Genomic DNA, 9,148 nt, shown 5'->3' with positions numbered 1-9,148 from the left:
ACTTGTTTCTTTATATATGCATATTTCATGAGGTTTTTTACCTTGCTGATATTTTTTTTATATTATATCATGAATGTTGTTGTTGTTACCATGTTGTCAATATCGAAATAAACAAACTATCGAAATAAACAAAAATATATATATATATATTTCTTGGTTTCAACATATTTATTTTCCCAGTATGTGCATTTTAAATAATTAGTCAGATACATAAATTTCGGATTGGAACGGAAGCCAGTAGGCTTATTGAAGTCCTCTCCATATATATAACCAATTTATACAGAATCCTGGCGATATTGAACTTATAAAAAGGAAATGTTCTCTTATATTGTATTTGAGTTTCATCTGTGTTATCGGAAAAAAAAAACATATCAAACTAGCAAAAACAAAACAAAAGTAAATTAATCTAAATATAATTTAGATTCTAGATGGGTAAAACAAAATCAGAGATTAAATGGACAAGAAGATGAAGATAGGCGACAGGGTTGTTAGTTTTGTACAATGGTGAATTATCTAAGGAAGCGTTTCGATTTCTCTATATAGCTGTGCACTGGCACCAGACCAGAAAGCTTGAAAATGCCTCTGTACTTGTTATACCCTACCCCTAGGTATCATATAAGAACCATGGTCGTGAACGGGAAAATATACTAACCCATTTCAATCGCGTATTTCATACCTAAAAGACGCAGTTCAGTAGATGTGTACTATTGATATTAAACAAGCGATAATTTATTTTCATTCGTGCACCTGTCACATTGTCTCAATATTCCATATTGCAGAGATGATCCATATATTTTATGCTTTAGTCAACGTTACAGAAAAAAACTTTCGTGAACTCCCCTAATGAACATCCGGTCTAGAGGTCACGGCAGTGTGCACATGTTAAGCAAAGTGTAAACAAACAAAAACAGAATGCAATATATTCACAGTTTTACGATAAGACTCGAAATGATGAATGAAATTCATCTTGTATATGATTTTGAATTTGAAATCATACATTGGTATACATCTATTCTGTTTATTCAATTCATTTTTGCACATTTATGCTGCATATAAATATTTAAGCGTACACGTGTAGTTAAATGACGACGGACATACATTTTCACATCAGCCAATCAGAGTGTGTTTAACTTAGTATATTTTCCCGTTCACGACCATGGTTCTTATAGAATACCTAGGGGTAGGGTATAACATGTACAGAGGCATTTTCTTTCTGGTCTGGTGCCAGTGGGTCACTGTACCTTTCACAGTAAAGCAAGTGATGATTAGCGTTTTCAGCGTAGCCACAAATACTGTTAGGAGAGTCAATAATGTTCTATGTGAAAGTGAACTACAGTTGGTACGTAACCTAGTATGTAAAATCTGAATTTCTCGACTTCCATGATAATAATATTTAGGAACATATACAATATTCGGGTTGATGTGGTGTTTACAACTAGATAGTTATTTAGCTGCCCGAGTAAAGACGTACAGCTGAAGGAAGAAATGAGTTTTGATAAAGTGTTGTGCGTGCACGTGGAACTTGTATGTCGTTTGCGTTACGGAGTCTGCAATTAAACCTATCTTCTACGGGTGGCTGAACTAAAGATGACAAGTATTCAATCGTAAGACCTTGTTTGATTTTATAAAAAAGAATTATTTTATGCTTACGTCTTCTGTCTTAAAATGTGTCCTTGTCCACTTCTCTCATTAATAACTGGATAGAAACTAATTTGGTACTACCGGTCACGATGCGGGCGGCTTCATATTGAATATTTTCTAGTTCATAGGACTCTTCAATTGTACAGTTATCAAAAAGGACATCTGCATATTCGAGTATTGGTTGTATAAAACTAGTATGCATACATTGTTTCTAATGATTTCCGGTCTAAAATGAATTTGAGTTAGTCTATTGTAAGCTTTGGATTAAACGTATTCAATATGTTGGTTCCATCGAAGATCGTTAGAAAAAAGTACACCTAAGTAAATTATTTCTTGAGAAGGAACACTTAGAATTGGTAAGTCACATTTGACTGAGCAATGGGGATAATAAGCCAGCTACTCGCTAGGTGGCGCTAGTAAAATAAGGGGTAAACAATGCTGACCCAGATTCTTATCTCACTACACTTTGCAATGGATTCTGAGAAGAAATCAAAATATTTTGGATGGAAAGTTATACAATTACAGAGAAAATTAATAAAAAGAGGGGCATCAATCAAAGGCATAAAGGAAGATTTGTTAACAAGGTATGTTTTTATGTTGTTATAATTAAATAATTCTCAGAAAAATAGTATTAATCCATTTAAACCTTAAACCAGTACATGTAGGCCATGGTGTATATTGCAAGTTTTATTGATGCTATCTTTATTGAATCTCATTATTTGTAGATTTAGTGTTGCTTATACAAAGCAATAATACTGGAGAGTAGCCCTTTGGATAACATTTTACAGGTTAATAACTTATGCTAGCACTATATCTTGTTTGAGGAATTTATGGTGTCTATCTTTTTCGTACTTTCAGACTTGAAGCGTATGACAGAAATCAAGACTTCAGAGATGAACATATATTCTCCTACCAGAACCTCTGGATTCAGACTGGCCCACTGACGGGTTTCATCAAATGCAAGTAGACCATAGGATCCACTTCCTAAATTGGGAAGCAAAATGAAAAAACAGCAGTTAAGAAATTTGAAAAGCAAACGGGATATAGTGTCAACAACTGTGGTTATTCATATGTAGAGAAAGACCATATCTGGCTGCAACACCCGACAGAGTCATCAATGAACAAACAATAATTGAGGTTAAATGTCCATATGCTGGGAAAGAAGAAATGATCCAACCTGGGAAATTGTTTCCATACTCGGAGTATACGGACGGAGAAATGGAGCTAAAGAAAACTTCAAACTACTATTATCAGATACAGGGACAGATGTATTTAAGTAAAAGACAATATTGCATTTTCATTATGTATACATTCAAGGATATTTTTGTACAAAAAATTGAACTAGATCATGAGTACTGTAACATAAAGCGAGAACTGTTCTACAAAAAGTATCTGCGGAAATAAATAGCTGATCATCTGTGAAATAACATTGATGATGATATATGTAGACATTTACAGTACAATATGATGTTCATTCTATGATAAATAATTGTATGTAGTTGAAATAAATATATAACAGCCCAGCATTAATAGTTCATATTTCTTAGTATTTCTGCGCAAAACAATAATAGTTATGCAAGTTTACCAACAATACACCTGCGGAAATTAGCTATGTTGAAGCACACAAATGTAATCCTTGACCCAAGATTAAGTTTTGTTTTTGGCAAGTCAGATCTTAATATTTTGAAACAATAGCATGTTTACTAGGTTGCCACAGTTTTGTCTTATTCCCAGGATCTGCTATTTTACTGCTACTCTCCATCAATCCTTTTAAATGTTGTTCTTTTGGAAAATGAATTCCTTCATAACCCTTACATAGAGGTACACAACAATACTGAACCATAATCAAATTCAATCCTTTAAATAAATGTGTTTAAGTAATTCATTTGACTATTTTCTAAGATTTTATTTTGTTCTGGGTCAAATACCTAGGAAATTACAAATTAATTACTGTTTATTATGCAGAATGTCTACTACATTCTATAGTAAATCTAAGGTCAGGCAAGATGATGTTTACCCTTTATTTCTCCAGCGCCCTCTGTGGAGATAACCAGAGGTAACTCTGTTCTTATTATCCCCATTGATCCCGAGACTGTGGTCATTACAAGCAGGCCTAGCCTGGCTCCCTGGCTGCATGGTTATTTTTATATAAATACTGGAAACATTTTATAAGAAAATTTTACGCCTCTAAAATAGCACAATTTTATCTGATGGCTGAACCATACAGCCTGGTGAAAGTTGGCCAGTGTAACCCTAGATTGCCCCTGTAAACTGTTAACTACTGAGAACCCTATCAATTGTGAGGCAATTAACTATCAAATGTAATGACAAGTTCTCCTTACCAATTTGATAAGGGTCATTTGAGAAAACATCAGATGTTGTTATTTCTAAAGAGTATGATACTGAGCCCATTCATGATTCAACAGTTTACTAGTAAATGTAAGAGTGAAATATTGTATGTGGATAATTACTTGGAGGTAACATTAACTCAGGATCTTTTTTATTATAAATTTTTAGGTTTTATTAAATGTTAAATATGAAAACTCTAACTACAGAAAGTGTTTACTGTTGTGGTAAAATTAACCCTTACATCAAAAAAGTTCAAGGGTATTTTATGTAGAGAAATGAAAGAAAACAGAAAAGAAAGACAGCACTTGTTTCAATGTCAAGAAAAAAACAGACTTGTACTGGTACATAATTGAGCGATTTTTGGGTTATTAATGAGCTAATGGCAATACACTGGCAACATACAACAGCTGATAATAAACGACCAATACACTAGCAATAGGAGGGAATTCAGACAAACCAGTGTCAAGTCAGTGTATTTCAAGATTGATTTCAGATTTACCTGACAAAAACTGGTATCTAGTTTCTGGTATAAAACTGACAAAACCAGGGTAACAAACTGACAATATCTTGGTTACTACCATTGTATTGTCAGTGTATTACCCTATGACATTTAGACTATTACCAGAATTGTTCAGTTATTGCCAGATATCTGACATCACTCTGGAAATACAATGACTTTATATTGGTTTGTCCAAAATCCCTCCTATTGCTAGTGTATTGGTGGTTTATTATCAGCTGTTCTGTGTTGTCAGTGTATTACCATACTTTCTTCAGTTAAATGCCAGTTTTGCAGTCTGTCTATTGTCATATGTGTCTTGTATTGCGTTAATAAAGTGTACTGAAATTAAAAATATTTCATTCATGCATGATTTAATAGTGTTTTGCATATAGTGTGTTTTAGTTACTTGTCAGTTTAATGCCAGATTATTGTATGCTGTTATCAGGTCTGATACTACACTGATAATAAACTCAATACACACTGTAATAACTGGTGATAACAGAATAACAAGCTGGAAATTAGCTGGAAAAAAAAACTGAAAATACTCTGGGAATACAATGGTAAAACACTGACAAAAAACTGGATTTACACTGACAATGTACACAATTTTGGTAAGGGATTGGACATCGCTTCAGGTACAAGAAGTGACTCAACAATAATGGTACATTGTGTGCTGTCATAATGGAAAAAATCAAATGCAAATGGGGCAATTTCAAAAGTTAAGTTGCCAGTTGGTCAACAGAATAAAACATAATTTCCTTTTAAATATTCTTTTACAACATGCTCTTGGTTTGGTCTTATTTGTTCATATTTCAAAACTTTTAATTATAGCTTCATCCATTTCATCATTAAAAGTGAAGTTTAAAATTATTTAATTCATTATCTACAGATCATAAATCCTCTGATAAATATGTAAAAGCACATTCCTGTTGTCTGATAAGCCAATACAAGCTGAGGGCAGGCCATAAATCAGTAAATTAGGTACGGCTCATTAAATGATGGTTAGCACATGAAACCCTTAGGTAACACATCACAGTAATAGCAGCTGATTGTCACTGAAAGAAATTAATGGGAATTTGTCTCACAAATTTGTGAGACACTGGTAGCCAACTTTCACCAGTCCCTATGTTCGGAGCCAGGGGCAATAAAAAATCTCAATGTAGAAACAACCTTCTGGAGTTACTTCCCTCTTAATGAAGAGAACTGATATATGTAAATAAGAACAAACATAGGGATGGGAGCCAGTCTAAAGCAGGCCAAGCAAACTTAGAAACAACCTGTGGCGTTTAAATTATTCTTTTCCCATTTGAAGCGATTCTCTGGCTGAACGCGCTCCGCTGATTACATATTACTAAACTCGAGGATGGAAAAGTGGCGTTGTTGAAAGTTTCCAAACATTTATTCGTCACAAAGGTTAACATACGTCAATAATTTCAAATGCATGGTCAATAAGTGAAAACTAACCCCCATTGCGACCCTCACATTGTGCGCAACAAGTTCACGTATCCAATGCCCGGATGTCACACGAGATTTAGGACAGATACTACTAAACTACAGTCATGAATGGACCATAATGAACTGTCTCTCTGTCTTGAATAAGGATTTGTTGCTTAGCAGGTCTAACTGAGATATCGTTAGCAGCCATGAATGGAATACCGCCAAGAATATCTACATCTAAGTCATTTACCACAAGTGCCTCAAGGTGGATTTCAAAATTTCCGCGAGATAATGTTAGGTGTGTCTCTCCAATAATAATTAACGGGGTCACTCCATCTGCTTGGAGAGCACTCTGATTACTTTTTTTAATTGGTGCATTAATATATTTTGCAAGGGAGTGTCTTATCATGCTTATTTCTGCACCAGTGTCAAGAGTTATAGTGACAGGAAAATGTTGATAGAACATCTTAATTGTTGGTGATTGCTTTGTACACACGCATCTGGAAACTGAAAGCACCTTATCAGTGTCCCCAGTGGACTGACTGAGAAGTGTATCATCGCGTTCATCATAATCTGATTCAGAATCACTTTCATCCCCGGCAATTGTCTGCCTAACTTTGGTCATATATTGTTTATCTTGTTCAGGAAGGAATTTGCAAGTGCTCAAAAAGTGGTGAAACTTCTGCCTGCCAGCTTGTTTACACAAAGGGCATTCCTTCTGTTGTTTGTTGGGCTGAGGCTTTATTTTAGGTGTTAACTTAAAGGAAGAGCGAAGTACTTTAGCTTCATTAGATGTAGCTATTTCATCCAACAAACTATCCAGAGCTAGTGAAATTTCAGGTTTCAAAGATGCAAGTGTTTTCGAGCGTAATTCAGTTCCATATCTCTGCTTCACTAAACTAGGTAAGTTCTTATCAATCAGTCGCAACCAAGTTAACACGATGAAATTTTCAACAGTAGGCGTTAGTTCCTCATCATTCGCTGGTATTTCTCCCAGGTGACTTATTCCACCTGTAGTTGTGAGTAAACTATCTTCAACAAAACTGTTTAACCGTTGATAGAGGTCTTCAGGCCTTTCCCCAGGTTCAAGTTTAATGTTGTCAAAATCGAGGAAGTGTCCGCCACTAGACTGAAAGCCGAAGTGTAATCTTATGGCCTGCCAAATGTCATTCATGCATGTAGAATTTTTTACAATTGTGTTTCTTGAAATCACTGGACAAAAATTTGCTATTTGTCCCAACATCAATTCCAAATGTGTTACTTTTTGTGCACCTGTGCGACGACTTGCTTCTGGCATATCTTCACCATCATCGGTTTGGCCTCTTAGAGGTGTAGTGCTTGTCTTTTTTGTCCATTTAGCACCGTCCACAAGAAATGGTGCAAAATTATTGTCCAATGAAAGCGCATATTGCAAGTTTTGTCGCCATGACTCAAAGGATGTAATCGACTCATTCTTAGTTAACCTCCACTGTTTTGGAGCACGAGATGCCATACTGGTTGACAGTTTTTACCAAATGTCAGCAAAAAAGTTCTAAAAGTTACTTCTACGTAGATCGAATATAAACAGCTATTGTAAAAACCGCCTCGTCAGTCTCCAGGTCTGAGATGTTTTCTTTCCTTCACGCTTGGTAGTATGGCCTTTTAAAAAAGTTCTTGTAATTGTTTCAATAGGCGTTGTAGATTCGTTAACACCGCAGCCACCACGCCATTAAGGAGAAAACACTGACGAACTTCGATCTAAACATTTACAACTTTTATTACAGCAAATGGCTAACACACAACAAAGGGGAACAACCAATACTGTTCTTAGGATAAAACCCGGTATACTGGGTATGGTACAATGTAACGGTATACCAACACTAATAAAACAATGGCGTAGGGTAAATGTAAGTTGATAAATATCTTCAAATCCTGAACTTTCCAACTTTTTTAACGGTAAAATTAACCATGATGTTTTCTGTCATTACACCGAGTAACTACGTCATCGGAAACCCCAAGTTAGTCGAGAACGAGGTCAAAACAAAAATGGCGTCGAAATAGGTGTGCGTAAAATTGCGTGGTGCGACGATACAATACAGCGACAGAGGGCTGTACACCCCATATTTAATTGGTATATCTGTGTTTGAAAGGCTATTTGACAGAGGAAATGGCACCTCATGTGTCAACAAAAGTTTTGAGGGGTCCTACAGAGTCATTTCTTTTAATGTACTCCTATGGAAAAATCAAATATGGCATGTAAGCATCGCGGAAACTAATGATAAATGGATGATATCTAAGTTTCTATTCATCAATACTTTTTTCATATATATTGCGTAAAACCTTATATAGTATCAATTCTTCTAAATGCTTTTAAAGAAAGAAATACCTCCTTGTATACAAAGAATGCAATCAGCGCAAAATTGTTTTTTTTTAATCCGAGTATTGCAACTGCTTGCAAAATCGGGTTAAGAGCACCAGTAATTTGTATTTTAGGCTGAATACCACTAAATCCGACTGTTCTTTATTTCATATAAAATCAACTTTATTTACAAGATTTAGCTTACCAAAAGGTTCCTTCCAGCACATATTGAATATTCTTTTTAAGGGATCGTTTTTAACATCATGTTACAGATGTTTAACAAAATAATTTCTTGCATACCAGACAGGGATTTCTGATATTATTACCGGTGCTGGAAAAATCCATCTTACACCCCTGGTTGTAAGATGACTCTCGTGTTGTAAATGACGTATTACGAACTACATATATATAATTTATATTTCATTTCTAAAACGGAACAAAAATCCAGTACCTTGACAGTTCCACTTTGTTCCTGATAGTATATTTCTCGATTTAAATCACTTTATTTTATCAAAAATTCATAACGTTGCGCTGCAACTGATGAAACAAAACTGGAACTAAACATTGTTATTTGTCTTTGAAATGTCATGATGTCTTTCCTGTTTACGGACGTTGGTTTCCCGCGCTTTGTTTAAATACGCTCTATAAGAAATAGTTCTAAAATAGTAAAAAGAAAGCCGTTCGATTGATTTTATTTTTATTATTATTTCTTGAAATCGGTATGCAAGAAAAAGATTCTGTCACTGGGAATTTCTTGCATACCAGACGGGGATTTCCGGTATCTTTACCGGTGCTGGAGAAATCCGGGGTGTAAGATGACTCTCATGCTGTAAATGACGTATAACGAACTACATATATGTAGAAGATTTATGTAGTAATTTATA

Source organism: Mercenaria mercenaria, chromosome 17, assembly GCF_021730395.1.
Source record: "Mercenaria mercenaria strain notata chromosome 17, MADL_Memer_1, whole genome shotgun sequence".
NCBI classification, from domain to species: domain Eukaryota; kingdom Metazoa; phylum Mollusca; class Bivalvia; order Venerida; family Veneridae; genus Mercenaria; species Mercenaria mercenaria.
Note: the sequence above shows the minus strand (reverse complement) of the source record.